This window comes from Drosophila innubila (assembly GCF_004354385.1).
Source record: "Drosophila innubila isolate TH190305 chromosome 2L unlocalized genomic scaffold, UK_Dinn_1.0 4_B_2L, whole genome shotgun sequence".
Classification (NCBI taxonomy): Eukaryota; Metazoa; Arthropoda; class Insecta; order Diptera; family Drosophilidae; genus Drosophila; species Drosophila innubila.
Genome location: NW_022995372.1, coordinates 21,357,230 through 21,372,776, shown reverse-complemented (window position 1 = coordinate 21,372,776; position 15,547 = coordinate 21,357,230).

Sequence of the window (15,547 nt, the reverse complement as noted above, 5' to 3'; positions counted from 1 at the left end):
TGTCATGATTGTCTATTTTTTTGGCGCTTCCGTTTCCGTATCCGCTGATATTCAATTTTGTTTGATTGCTGCTGTTTTTAGTTGAACAATTTGTCGACTTTTCGCACAATGTTAACATTGAAAAGTCCAAAGCGCAGCAATATTTCAAATCGATTTTGGATATAACCTGAAAATTGAACTCGGTCTGTCAATTTCAGCTGCCTCGATGACTCCACAAAATTGGCAACCGATTAGAATAATTGGAAAACTGGCTAAAGTCACGTGACTTGACAGTCTCTCTCGCTCTCTCTCCCTCCCTCACTCTGTTTCTACACTATCTCTTTCCATTTTTCTGTCGAGTAAAAGGAGAAACCCTCATTTAAGTTGCTGACATGCCAAGTTCTCGGCTTATTAGCAGAAATTATGAATGAAAGCAAAGAGTTTAGGTCGGGTTGTAAGCGGATTATCATTAACACGTTTTGAACGCACGTTTCAATCTGGCTGGTGTCGCATTCCGAACTCTGCACTCCGTAATCGGAGGCGACACCCGACGCATATGAAACGTGCCACGGCTCAGCTCTAATTATGAAATTAAATACAAATTAAAATTAAAATTGCCAAGGAAATATTCACGTGCCAACTGCTCAAATTCATGTTGCCAGGACAGCTTTTTCCTTCCCCTTTCCTATTCCTTTCTCCTCCTCCTACTCATTGACTCAACTGCTTCGTCATTGTCCTCATCATCGTCCAGTTGATCTCAAGATTTCGTCCATCATTCTTGGTTCGCCTAATAGTAGACAGTAAAAACATTATTCAATATTTAAATGTATCTCTTCCTGTCTCATGCTTCAGTTGATCGATGACGTCGCTGGTAGCTTTTGGTACTATTTGTCTTTCCACCCTCATCCTAGGAGGGGGTGGGTTAAGAAGCCACCACTTTGCATGATAAATTTAATTCCGTTTCTATTTTGATGGCACTTGTCAATTCAAATACTTTTGTTATTTTTTTTATTCTTTTGTTAGCGAAGTACACTTGAAACTGCCACGCCTCTTTCCGCTTTACCCCTCATTTTCTGCCCTCATTCATTGTGCGCGAAAAGTTGAAGGATTTTGACGCTTTAGAGTAACGCCACAGGGGGAAGGATTCAAGGGGGAGTTCTCTGCGCCTTTCGTCTCAGTCATGACACCCATTAGACTTTTGCACACCTGCAAGCGAATTAATGCAATCATTGTTGTTGTGAAAGCTGGAGTTTGAATCCAAAATCCTCAGTATCGGCTTTCAATTATGCCCAGGGGCTTGGCAGCTGTTCTGGCTTCAGACTCCTTGGATACTCAAGCTTTTTTATTAATCGAATAATTTACCTGTTAACCTGTTTATCTTTCTTAGACATTGGTGTCATTTCTGGAGAGTCTGATTGGAATTGTTCAATAGATATTTTGTTTTAAAAAAAATGTTGCATACTTTTAATTGTGAAGTAAATAATAATTGATTTCTCTGGTTATTCCAAATTTTGCTCCAGACTTAACTTAACTTGTTTATCCTTTCAGTCGTTATGTAAAATCGTATAAGTTTTATAATTTAATATACATTTTTTATTTAAAATTATTTTTTATTTTATTTCCAATTATGAAGTTAAATAATTAGATAAAAAAAATGTATTTAGAAGTGAAACTAAGAAGTCTTTTAACATTGAAAGCAACTTTTCACTCACTTGTAAAAAACGTGCAGACCTTAAGCCCAATTGAACAATGTCAACCACCCAGAAATTCAGCTATGATTTAAACCGACCCCGAACGGAGGACGATTAGTTCCCAGGGGACTGACTAGCTACTCGAGAGAGCTATGCATAAAAATGATGACTTAATATAAGTAGAAAATCACAAAACTGATGGAATCCTCTAGGGTATTTTTTACTTGACACGGCAACTTGCGATTATTTTACGCTTTTCCATGCTGTGTTCTGGGCCAAAGTGACAGCTGGCACTTGGCAGGAGGACCCGTGGGTCCAAGCGGACAAGCGGACAATTGGACATCGCCGTTTATTAGTTATTAAACGGCGTGATTTATGCCACAGTCAGCGACTGAAATTGGATTCGTGCTGACAATGCAATTGGCCAACAATTGCCGCGTCTTAATGAGGTGAAGGTTGCCTGCAGAGCGGAGCGGGAAGTTGAGGCAGCAGAAGGCAGGAGGGTAACTGGCAGGACATCTGTGGTCTGTGGCACTCACTTCATTAAAATGAGCCTGTAAAACAATCAAATAAACAAGTGAAATGAAAATGAAATGCAACGACAAACAACAAGACATGTTGTCCTTGTTGTCCTCTCACATCCTTGACAGCGCCAACTGTCACGCTCTTCTGGCTACGAATAAAAAATCAGATTTTGTTTCAATTTACATGTGGACAGGATCTTTTCCCGGCCATCCCCCCGCTTCCCCTAACTTACCCTCGTCCCAAATGTGACTGCAACAATATGCGCTGCAAGAGATATTCATGTCACAACTTTAAAAAATGAATAAACTGCCACCCCCGGGAAATGAAACCCTCCAGCTCTAGTCCTTTTTAGTCCTTCTAGTTCTGTCCATTTGACTTTGCTCAAATTGAGCTGCCACTGTGCGCTTCTATTTGTTTATACTTATTTCATTTTCACACTCCCCTTTCGAGCTATTCAAGCTTATGCTCAACCCACACCATAGTCCTCTCAGTCCCCTCAGCCCCCCTCCCGGCTCGTCATCATCATCATCATTCTCATCATGGGCAACCATTTTTCGTTTGAACTTCGCTACTCACTCGGTTTGTCTTCTCAGGTTACTTTGTTTTCCTTCGTTCCATTGTTTGTTTTCATTTCCGTTTCACTTTTCGTTTCGTTTTGTTTGTCCTTTTGAAAAATGTACTTTGCACTTTTTTCTCGTTCTCCTTTTTTAAATTCAATTGCGGACTGCCACAACCCCCCTGCAAAGTCACCCCTTTTGCCACACCCACCCTGCGGCTAATAACTGCGCCGTCAGTTCCCTTGCAACCGTTTGCCCTTTTCCGTGTCGACAAATTATGGTTTAAAATTTAAACACAAATTTGTCAGCAACGCGGCAATTGCCTGGAGGGAAGTCCCAATGGGGGGTGATAACTCGAAACTGTTAATAAATCTCTTAAAATAAACGCTGAACTTAAATTACTACAATACAATTTTTAAAAAGAAATTCAATCAACTCTTGTAGAATATATAGGAATAAGTATTTCAGATCTCAAACTTAATGGTAAAAGCAAATGAATCAACTTCACTATACCCGTTACTTAAAAAATAAGTAAAAGTGTATATTGTGTTCATTGGAATGAAAATAACAGGGATAAGGACGCATCTCCGACCCTATAAAGTATATATATATTTTTGATCAGCATCAACAGCCGAGTCGATATAGCCACGTGTGTCTGTCCATCTGTCCGTCTGTCCGTCCGTTCGTCCGTCTGTGTGAGCAACCCAATTTGCCACGTAAATGCTATATTTTATTTTTATCCATTATTCCACTGAATCGCAGCAAGATCGGACAAGTAGAACGGCAGTAATAGCTATCCAAAGTTATCAATAAATAAGGCAAAACAAGCACCCAAAAGTATGCAGTAGGTTTATTAGATAGTAATTTGTATAAAGTTCTTTTTTGAAATAAGTAATGTGTATTCTATGGTCGGGATATCGACTCTAGCCTTTCCGACTAGTGTTTTTTTTAAATTAGCTATCAAATCTTATATACTGAATCAGAATACAAAATAAATACAATCGCATCTTGTAAATTCAGCTCTCTTGTCACTTAAGCCTTAAGTTGTAAGTTGTGAGAAAAGATGCATAATTTTTAGTTTTGGGAAACAATAGTTCGTTTGTTCACACATTCAGAAAAATGAAAGTGGAGGTAGAGAATTATACTCGTGTTACTTTTAAGGTTAATCCTTTTCTATGTAATCCCGCACGTGCGCAAAGATCTGATCTTAATGTAGAAAAAAAAAACGCGGGAGAAGCGGAAACCAAAAACGATGCCAGACGATTTGTGTAAGCACCTCCTCACCTTCCGCCTTATGTATTACCCCCTTCTGTTTGCATTACTGGATGCTGGCAAGGAGGAGGGACAGTTGCCCTCCATTTGTCATTTTCATAATGGGCACAAAGTCAGAGAGTCGGAGCGTGTCTATGTCGTGATATCTCAGGGATTAACAGACGCGATACACGTGCTAAGAGGGGAGAGATGGCAAATAGATCGCTATCACATATATTTATGTTCATTTAAGACATCGAATTAACAGAGGAGACAACAATCACGCCCTTCCACCCCAGAGCTTCAACCAATACAAAGTCCTGCAAATGATTCGTAAACCAAATCTTAAGTGTAACTAAGTCCAATGTCAGTTGCCTTTTGTGCTTATTAAAAATCATCGGAAAATTGTAGATCCTTTTGTAATTTATGCGTAGCACCTACAGGGAACTGAGAGGAGGAGGGGGGAAGACATGGGGTCGGTACGACTGTCACTTCTAATTTGGGAGCCACGAAGCCAAATTGATTGATTTATTTTGGCAATTATGTGCATTTGATTAAAAATTCAACTCGAAGTCACGCGGTGCTCGCTAATAATATGCAGGGGATTCCCGTCCAGACAGGGACCCATTGCCAACCCACATCCTCGATGGCCCTAGGAATGACAACGGCAAAAAAATGCGGAAAAAAAACAACATAAATCCCTGAAATATCCCACGGAGCTGGGGATTACATGGCCATGAATTGAAAACCAATTGCGCTTGGAATGAAAAATCACGCTAACAAACACAACATGGGGTGAGCCTTGGCTGGAGAATGAGAAATCGGGAACGGGAAGTGGGAAATGGATATGGAAAATGGGGAGTTTGGTGTGGTTTTGGGGCTGGGATGCGCCTATTTACAACGTCGCGATTTGGACAAGGGGATTTCTTTGTTTTCGCTTCGTTTTAATTTTGAGCAACGAATAAATTAAATCGACCGACAGTCGAAATAATTGCCGGAAATTGGTGACGTTGTTGATTTCTCTTATTTTTGTGTATTTTAAATACCAAACATCGATTCGAGACCCACATAAGCTATCCACATAATGAGATTAAGAATGCTGCGAAAATGTGGAAGGAGGTAACAAGATTTTCCACAGTCTCAATTATTTTCATACTAAGCTACGATTTCTTCCTAAAGCATACTTTTAGGCGTATCATAAAGGGCTCTGAATAATTATAGAACCGAAAAACTTTGGTAAACTAAACACTTTTTAGTTATTTCATGCTGAGTAAAAATATAAGGAGAGAAATAAGAAAAAACTGCATAAAAAATATCAAATTAGTTTTGAGCTAAGTTATAGCTATAGCTAATAAAATTCTACATTAGTCTGTAAGAGTTTAAAATATAGAAAATTTTAAACATTTTTAATATACTAAATTAATAAAGCTATTTTCATATAAACTAAACAAATCTATTGAAAACGAAAATAAAATAACATGAGAATTTATTATTATTAAACAACAACTAACTTTATGAAATTATTATTTTATACTAAATTAATCTTCAATTAAGTATAAATAATTTCTAAAAAAAAAATGCTTCATTGATCCAAAATGTTTTTCAGTTTTAGATTATATATTATTTATATTACAAGGGTTCTAGGGTTCAAGAACGAGGACAACATAGCTTAATATTTAAATTCATAATAATTTATATTTATATGTTGGAATTCCCATTAATAGCCAATACAGCGAGTACGTAGCCATTTGTATCCTTCTCCTCTGTTTAGACATGGCCACAAATCAAAATTGTCTAGTAATAAATTAAACAACTGCTAATAATTACTTTGACTACAGCTTTTCGGCTGTGTGTTCAGCTGCCTTCGCCGGCAATCAAAATAGTCCGTCTCAACCCCCGCAGAGTCTTCCTCTCTCGATTCTCTGTCCTGTGCCCAGCAAGAAAAATGTAAATGAGTCTCCAGCGACTAATAAATTCCCAATTACACGTCGACTTGACCGGGAATCGCCAACACATGAGGTCCCGAACTCGACTCATAAAACTGTACAACAAAACCCTCCCCCACCACCACCACCACCGCCCCCAAGTCGGACAAAAGGCAATAAACTAAAAAGCATAAATTTCTGACGCACCAAAAACGACAAATTCATTCACTACCCGCACCCTCTTCCCCTGTTCCTGTCACTCGAATATTTTCACGCAATTTTGTAGTGACCATTCAAGGAAAAATCATCAACAGCAGCAATGGAAAATCAAACAGAAAAACACGGAAAATCACAATTACTTGTGTCGAAAATATTCCGTATTGTTTGAGGGTGAGAGTTCAGAGGCCATTGGACCTGCCCTGTCCACTTGAACCGATGTCCAATTACGGGTAGCGCTGATGGGCACAAATACAAACATCTGTGACCCCGTCGGAGAAGCGTGAAAAGCCTCTGGCACTCTCCGCATTCGTTCCGATCTCCCACCTCCTCCTCAAGTATACGAATTGAAGATTGATATCCAGCGATATCAGATGTTCTTCCACAGCATGCTCTTAACGCTCGGCAATAATTGTAATTGAAGTCATTATATATGTGCATCGAAAGTTAACAAGACTCCACTATACCATATTATAAGATGAGGTGTACTTTCAACTGATGAAAAACACAAAAATAAGCAACCCTGAAATATCTTTAGACTTTTAGAATTCTTATATTTAATTAAATCAATTATAAATCTCAAAATCGTCAAGCGACATTCTTAAATCGAGTATGAAAAATCTTACATTTTAATTTAAAATCTAGAGAAAAAATTTAAGTCAAACTGAAGCTGAAATTAAGTAATTAAAAAATATTTGCAAGAAATGTATTTCAACTTGTTATACAATTATTTAGTATTGAAAATAGCTGCTTAATAAAGTCTTTTTGATTTTAAACTGATTAACAGCTTATTAGCTTTATTGAATGATTATATATTTATTATATGGATTTAAAATACTCATTTTAAATACAAATTTTAAATTCTGTTTATGATTATAGTCTTAACAAGAGTTAACCAGACTTCCTACTTAAATGCAAGTAAATATAATACAATTTATACACATACATGCACACTTACTCCACACACACACACACTCACATAAACATACGTGAAGTTGCTTGTTGTGCCTCGTTAAAATTCCAACGAAATCAGAACAAAAAAATAAAGTAGAAAATACAAACAGAAATCGTTTGCGACTTTTCAGACTCTTCTTCATGTTTTACGATTTTTCGTAACCATTTTCAGTATGAGGACGAGTGTGTGTGAGTGTGTGTGTGTGTGTGTGTGTGTGTGTGTGTGTGTGTATTTGTATTTGCCAGCTCATTTTTGTATGCAACGGCCCCAGTTCGAAGTTGGCAGTTGGCAGCACCCAATACTCATTCCATTTGAGCCAACGGATTGTTGGCTTCTTTGTTCGTTTTATGCCTTTTTGCATACTTTATATATATTTGTGCAGAATTTATGTGCGCTATTGTTTTTATGGCATGCACCCATTTTTCCATATGCCTCCAGATTCATTCCCATTCCCATTCCTATGCCCCAATTCCTCATTCCCAGTTTTTCCCATTTTGCCATTTCGCAACGTTGAACGAAAATCCAAGGCTGAAAGGCAACCAAAAAATTGTATCCTTGTTTTGTATAAATATATATATATATATATATATATATATATGTGTGTGTGTGTGTGTTGTCTGCGCTGCTGGCACTTGGCTGCAAATTATGGCACATGCGGCACAAACGGCGCAATCCTTGTAGTCAGCATTATGCCTGATCCTTTCGTTCTTATATGCATATGTACAACATATCTATCTATCTATCTCTTTCTCCTTATCTCAGTCGGTGTATGTGTGTGTGTTGCCACTTAAGCTGCTTATGTGGCAAATACATAAAATAAAAAGAAAATCCTCGCATAACGAGCATTTCCTTCTGCCATATTTGCGTTATTTTATTATCATTTTTCTTCGTTGTCGTCGTCGTCATTCGTTAACACAATCATACACTCACACACACATAGGGATACATACATGCATATGTATATTTACACTTACACTTACAGCAAGACGCCGCCATTTTGTGTGTATGTGTCTGAGCTTTTATATCTGTCAGATATGAGTTGCCATAAACTGAAATACATGTACAAAACCTATATATATATGTGTGTGTTTGTGTATTTTGATACAAATCCAATTTCTGTGCCACAATAAAACTCAGCCCCTTAAGCGCAGTAGGCGTGGCAGCTGCTGCTGCTGCCGTTGTTGCCGTTGCTGTTGCCGATAAGCGGGCCAAAATGGCGAAGTGCCTTATAAGGCGATTTAACGGGATTCCATGTGCTGATTATGGACATAAATACGAACCCCAAAACGAAATTTAAATAAACCGATAAACGAATCCCGAACTAAGCCTCAAACGTCGTCGACTCCGTCATCTTCGTTGTTGTTGTTGTTGTTCTTTTTGTTGTAGCAGATACAAAACTAAAGACAAGCAAACTGCTTTAATTAAACTCGCAAAAAAAAAATAAAAAAGTGGAAAAACAAGCGAAATAAAAGAAGTCGTCGCCAAGGACTAAGCTCCACATTGAGAGCACACGCATCGCTTGTTTATGACCCGCAGCGGGCGCAACGATCAGATACAATATCTTCACCTGACTTGGCCCCCGATCGCAGAGTCTGCTCTGGGTCTGCTCCACTCACTACTTGCCACACTTCCACTCTTCCACTCGCCACTCGCCACTCGCGGTGACAATTTATGACGTACAACGGCTGTTGGGGCAACAAGCAACGTCACGATGTGGTAGCCAGTCAGCCGTGTTGCAAATGCAAATGCAAATGCAACCAATGGCTGCAGACCTTATGAAAATCATAAACATTCGCCGACCGCACGACCGTCGGCCGAATGACATTCGAGCAACGAATATGCATTTTAATAAAATATCCTAAAAGCCATATAAATCACACAACAAACATCGGCAAAACACCTTTATTCACCTCCCTCCCCCCTTCCCCCTTAGTTTCCGTTCCTCCTTCGGAGCTTATCTCAAGACTGCCGCTGTCTCTCTCTTCTTCTCTCTCTACCTCTTTCACTCATTCTCTTGCTCGTGCATAGATCCGCATCCTTTGTGGTAGTCTTCTTTTGGCCTAATTGATTTTTTATGACCAATAACGGTTTGTTTTGCCTGCTTCTTGTCAATATAACTAACCATTATATTTGTAAAATCATGGAATATTAATTTATGTAATTTTAATAAACCCATAACTGTCCGTCAAAAATCTTTGATCTCATCATCATTTCATGTCAAAATTTATACATAAGCTCACATTAAATAGGCATCTTCAGAGATATTTTTAACAATCAATTAAGTATAAATAAAATCTGCTGTTATTACCCGATTTGGTTTAGCGGGACAAGTTTTGTTAAAAAAGTTTAATATAATGTTTAAAGACAACTAAATTAATAAACTTCCGAGAAATATGTTAAAAATATGTTAAGTGAAGAATTCACATAATTAGCTATAATAATAAAATTATACAACACTTTTTTATGTATTGAAAATATCTGAATTTGGCTTACGGAAATCAAAAATTATCTAAATTAAAAATTATGGCATAATTTGATTCAGCGCCAAAATTGTAAAGTTTAATTTTCATTCGCTGTTTAATTTTTCCATACGTTCCCATTGGCGTTTTTTCGAAAACTTCAAACTGTCATAACTTTGTCAAGTCTTAACCGATTTTTTTTTCGGATCAATTTTATCATTTTTTAGCCTCTTATTTGATTCTGAGAAAATTCAATTCTTTTCCATCACTGTCAAATTTTTTTTTTAATTTCCCCTTTTTTTCATCGTTTTAAATATAATTTTTTTGTGAAAACTCAATATTTATAACTCGATGGAGAAATTTGACGATTGATCGACAACGGAATTATTTTTGTTTGATTTTTAAACACAATTTAATTGGTAAAAAAAACTAAAGCAACTATAATAAATATACGAAAACTTTAATCGTATCTTTCAGTATTACAAATAAGCATTATTATGTTTGCTGATAATGTGTGCTTTAGTAGGATTCACTTTCTACCGTCACTCTACGCCAATCAAGTGCCAACTGTCAAAACATTCAAAATCTGACTTTTTTCGTCTAGACTTGATCAGCCTCTGGCGATGTAGTTAATGCTGTTTTGGGCCAATTATATGACGATGGCAGGATGGGAAGGTAGGCAGGAAGGAAGCGAGATCCTGCTGCAGCTATAATTATGACATATGACGGGCAGTTGGGCATTTGGGCAGTTTGGGCCAACAGGTAGAACCCTTGTCAAAAAGGTATGCTCGATATGCTCGTGTGCCATGAAGAGAAGCATCATTTAAATTTGGCACTAAGTCAGACAAGGCTTTCGTTTTAGCCTTCGTGGAATCATCGCAAGTATAATGATCTTGACACATTTGGGGGGCCAATTTAAAAGTCACACAGATGACCCGACAGTCAGCAAATTGTTGCAAGTGTTAGGTGATCTGAACTGGGTAACATATCGCAGGCATATTGAAGATATGTCTAGTCAGCACTACGGTCTGTACTGCATTTGCTGGGACTCAAATAAAATGAAAAGCAAATACCAAAATTGAAACCATAATCAACATGGCACATTGTAAGCGTTTTGCCGCCCTTCGAGCAAACATTTAACGATAACACCCAAAGATATCAAAATCGAAATATCGTTAGACATCCCAGTTGTGCAGTCCTTCCCCCTTGTTCCCTTTCCTTTGCCTCTTCGGCATGGCGGCGTTCTCTGTGTTGTGTTTCCTTTTTGGTCCTTGTGCGATATAAACGAAGTTTAGCAAATAAATAAAAGCGTTGCCAACCTCCAGCCCCTTTCGCTCTCCCCACTGTCATCATCCCTTCTCCTGCCCCTCGATTGGGTTGCAATATATCGCGTACGTGCCGGCATGCCATAAATACGTTACGATATATACATATATGCTACATATGTACGTGTGTGTGCGTCCCTCTGTCTGTCTATCTGTCTGTCTGTGTGGCAACAAAAATTATATTTCTGTTTGTATTTGCAACAATTTATTCTACCCCAAAACCCAACCCAAATATTGTTACAGTCGACTTATAATGACAATGGCACATACTATATAAGGATTATATACTATATAGTCTATAAGTAATCGAAGCACTGTTGGAATTTGCCACCTGTCGCCTGGTCAAATGCAAATTTGATGCCAATGCCGTTGCCAACTGCAGGCAAGCAAAGCCAAGCACCAACCGCAGTTGCCACTTAAAAGTTTCAACTGCAACTTGCTGCAAAGTGTCGCTGCAGGGGGAATGGGGGGGGGAAGGGGGAGGCACTGGGTGCTCTTTCTGAACCCATATTTGATAGTCAGCCACAAAAATGAAACACCTTAAAAATTCACAACCTATGCTATGACGTACATATGATGGTTTGTGTATATGGGAAAGTTTTTGCATTTCACGGCTCTTAATGCGAGTGCTACCAAGTAAACACTATTATACATAAGAAATAGATTGGTTTAGACAAAACTTAAAATATTATATGTACATAGATTTCTCGTCGCATTATTCTGTTAAATAAATTCACTCTTTGGCATCCCTGCAGTTGAATTATACAGTCAGGTTTATTCCTCTCAAAGAAAATGTAAAGCATACTTTTAGGTACGTTTTGAAGTTAATAGACATTCAACTAACACCTAAAACTATGCAGCACTTAATAACTAATTTCTATGGATTTGCTAAAATTTAAATAATTTAAAAACTTTTTTAAATTATATTAAATTATTGATTATTCACTAACTGTATTTTATTTTTATTTAGAGCTATAATTTTTTAATATCAATAATTGTATTGTTAATGGAAATAATTTTATTATTTTCTGAATATATTTACATTTATTTTCAATGCATCTATAATTTGCTCTTATTTTTTTTCAAGCCGAGAAATTAGCCTAAGTTCTCCATTATAGCTTCCATTTATTAACAGTGTAAGGACTTAGTACTAAGTAAATATACGTTCCCCCGACTTAACTGTAGGCAACACGCTAAAGCAGGGAAATAGAACAGGGAGAAAATGGGGGCGTTGTCAGGGCGTGGTTGAGGCGAAAAAATCTTAGCCCAAGCTAGTTGCAAGCCAACAAATTTAAAATGTAAAAAGTTTTGCCAGCAGTTCTGGGAAATTGGGAAAATGAGAGACAGCGAACCGAACGAACCGCAGCTAAAGAGATAGAACAAAGTCGTCTGCGGCATTCCCGTTTCTTTCTTTGTCTATATACATACAGATACATATATATTATACAATATATATATTTACCGATGGAAAGGTGCAAACATGAAGCAGAAACGAGATACGGGCTTGATGATTTGATATGTAGCTTGCAAACAGCCGCTGAGATTTTCTTTGTGGTTTTGACTTCTTTTGACAATCCCATTTTCCATTTTCCGTTTTCCAAGTGTGTGCTGCAGGTGAACCCAGCCACCCTCTATGATAACTTCAAAGGGCTGCACCCGAGAACCGGGAGCGCCATTTTGGAGAAGTTTTTTTTTGTTGTTGGTGTACGCCCACAGATTGCATGAAGGGGCATGTTATGAAATATGATGAAATATGAAATGATATTCCACCCTCAACCTCAGAATTGCGCAATCGCAGACTGAGCTAAGCTCTTCCCTCCCCCAAGACACACCCAAATCCCATTATTAGATATGGAACAGCTTTGACCACTTGGCAAATGGCAAATATTATTGCAACAATGCCACAAAATGATGCCTTTAAGAGTCATCAATCAAACACACCTACTCACGCTCTCTCTCTCTCTCTCTCTCTCTATGAATTCTGTCTCTGTCTCTTTCTTTCGGATGAGCAACCAATCATCCAATCATCCATCTATCCAATCTTTCAATCACTCAGCCGTAATGTTCACTCCGCAGCCACAGAACAGAATGGAAACAACAACAATTTTCCAATTAAGCGACCAAAAATTTGAGCATATGATGATTATTGACGATAAGAGCTCAATGATGATGCTGATGTGGATGATGATGAAGATGAAGAAGAAGCTCCACACTCGTTAAATGTGCAAATAAATCGCACAATTGTTTTCCCTTCTCCCCCCTTTGGGTGAGTATTGAAACTAAAAGTTATCTGCGGCCAAGCCAAAACAAAGAAACTTTCATTTCCAATTTTCTAGATGTATTAAATTATTTACGCCCTCTTGAGCAGAGGATTTCGAGTGTGCGTGTGGCAGCCACATGAGTTGATTTCTACTCTTATAAGTATGGTATATAGTCAATTCTTATATATTGTATATAGTACGCTATGTACACAGCCGTCTATGTCTAATTATTTGCTTGAATGTCATCTCGACATAGATATATGATTGACTTCGGGTGAATCTGTGAGCACTGGAAACATGAAGGGCAGATAAAAATATACATATAAGTATGAGTAAATAGAATAAACTTGAAATGAAGAAAGGTAATAAAACCAGAGAGCCACAGAAACCAATCAAAAATCTTCCAAAAATGTATGCGTTTTAGTTCGTTTTCGGTTGGTTTTGATATTTATGACACCCATGAACAAGTCCTTTGATTTATAATAGTGTAAAACATTGTTAATCTACTAAAATATGCCACAAGATCAATAAACAACTAAATTTAATAGAACTAATTCAAAATGTTTTTAAAAGCTCTATAAATTGTGAATAAATATTGAAATTAAGTACAGATAAAAAGATATTTTTTTAATGGCGATATTAATACTAAAATAAAATAAATAAACTCACATCTACTTTCCCATTTGAAACCAGTGAAAACAATTAGAAATTTGTAGATTTTATGGAGTCGAAAGTGTCTCCAGCATTTTTCATCACAGTAACAATAATAGATCTGCCAACTGTTGGAGAAAAGTATGCTCTTCTCTTTCGTCTGTCTCAATCCGCTTTCATCGTTGCGTCGCATTGAATTGGCAAGGCTCATGCGATAGTTTTTCATGCATGAAAAGCGAAAAGAAAATTTTCTGAACTGTATTCAACTCAATTTCACCCACTGGGCCAGTGCACCAAATGTGCAGCCGACTCACAGAGAGTTGGATGAAACCAGTCGTCCGCCTAATCAATTTATACTTGAGGAGCATCAATCCTCACATACGAATACGAATTGGAGGCCAATACCCATTTCAACTTCAACTGCAGCTCCAACTGTGGCGGACTAAATCACTTTATGACACGCATCATAAAGATGCATTAAATACTCTTGTTGGGGGGCATTACACCTCCATAAAGATTCGCAGTATATGCTTATATATCTATATCTTTCTTCTTTTACTAATTACCGTTTTGATTTGTGGGCTCAGACAGATCAGCTCGCTGTTAGCCATGGCAAGCAATTTGTTTGAATAGTATAGTTCCACTAATCTAATTTCTTACAGCATATTAACAAATTGGAGAAAAAAACTTTGTTAAGTGTTTGGAAATAAAAAATCATTTTATAAGGTTTTAGTTCAAATGCAAGAACTGTGAATAATTTCAAATCATAGTTTCATTTTATGTATATTTATTTATAATAATAAAACATTTTATACAGATCTACAGATATTTTTGATCTTCTGAAATAATTTGTAAATATACATTTTTAAAACTTTGTAAAAATACTTTAAGTAAATACTAGTATTAATGCAAAAATTTTATCATAAACAAGTTTTATTCAGATCGAACCACAGTATAATTACAAATACGAAGCATGCCACAGATACATATTTTTCTAGTCAAGGTAATATAATTCAATTACATTTTAATGATATCAATTATAATAATTATGAGAGATTGTCCGACCAGGAAATACCCTATATAAAAGAGTAAGCCAACTGTTTCACATAAAACATATTAACTTAAATAACTAAAATATTTAAATCTAAATAATTTTTAATTGCAAATGTTTTGAAATTATTTGTTTAAATCCAAATTTAAAGGAGTTTAAAGGAGTCCCTTGAAGTTCGGATATATGATATATGACTATAAAGCTATAGTCTCTTCTTTAGATTCGATTCAAAGAATTGGACTTACAGGCAACATTAATTAAACTTCAGAGGATAATCCATTTCTTTTGAAATTATATATATTCTCTTAAATTTTTTTAACGAAAAAATATTTTTTAGCCTAGTTTATACTACTTTTGGACAACACTGCTCTAGACACCACATTGATGTACAGGGTATAAGGTACAGCAGAAATTGAAAAGTGTTATTAATGGGTGTTCGCAGCGATTCCGAGGCATAGCCCGAGGCTAAGGCTGAAGCTATGGCAGATGCAGTGCAGCAGCACGAATACAAACTGGGCAATTGAATGAGCAGCATCCCAGCCATGGGTGAGTTGATAATGAAAACATGTCAGAGCCATAAATGCGATTAAAGAAAAGCCCAAAAAATGGCTAATATTAATTAGGCAACATCAGTGGCAGTCTCTGTTGCAGTTGCAAGTTGCCGTCCCCTGTTCCCGCCACAGACGCATCTCATTGGCGCA